Genomic DNA, 930 nt, shown 5'->3' with positions numbered 1-930 from the left:
TTCCAGAATCTGGCAGAGATCCAGAAAGAGTGGAATGAGGCGGGAGTCACACCTTCAAAAACCACCACATTCAGATGCATCCGGGAGATGGGCTACAACTATTGGGTTCCTCTGTCCTCTTTTCTGATGAAAGTAAGTGTGCCTTTCATTCGGAAATCAAGGTCCAAGGGTTTGGAGGAAGAAGGGTGAGGAACAGAACCCATACTGCTTGAGGTCCAGTGTGAAATATCCACAGTCAGTCATGATTTGTTGTGCAATATCCGGTGCAGGTATTGGTAAACTCTGCTGTCTTAAATCCAAGGTTACTGCAACAGTCTACCAGAATGTTTTAGAGGACTTCATGATTCCTTCTGCTGAGGATCTGTATGGAGATGCAGATTTCATCTTCCAGCGGGACCTGGCCCCTGCCCATGCTGCCAGAAGCACCAAAACCTGGTTTGATGCCCATGCCACAGTGCTTGACTGGCCAGCCAACTCGCCGGACCTAAATTCCATTGAGAATCTATGGAGTATTCTCAAGAGGAAAATGAGAGGCACCAGACCCAACAACAAAGAAGAGCTGACGGCAAGCATCAAGGAAATCTGGGCTTCCATAACTCCCAGTCAATGCTGATTGCCTCAATGTCACATCGCATAGGCAAAGGAATTCCCAAACAAGTATTAAAGATTGAAATATCGCTTTGAAAGTACCATATGTTGATTGATTTGTTTTGAACCTAATTTATTTCTTATTTATCTGCAAAATCTGAGAAGGGTGGGCTGATGTCTTCACTGTATTTTAATTTTTTGAAATCCTGTTTTAGTGGGTTTCGTGAGCTACAAGCCCAAATTATATAAAAATCAACAAATAAATACTTGAAATTGTTTAAATTGTGGGCCCTGAATATATATATGTATGGGCAGCACAGTGGCGCAACTGGTAGAGCTGCT

This window comes from Nematolebias whitei, chromosome 6 (genome assembly GCF_014905685.2).
Source record: "Nematolebias whitei isolate Nwh7 chromosome 6, NemWhi1, whole genome shotgun sequence".
Lineage (NCBI taxonomy): Eukaryota > Metazoa > Chordata > Actinopteri > Cyprinodontiformes > Rivulidae > Nematolebias > Nematolebias whitei.
Note: the sequence above shows the minus strand (reverse complement) of the source record.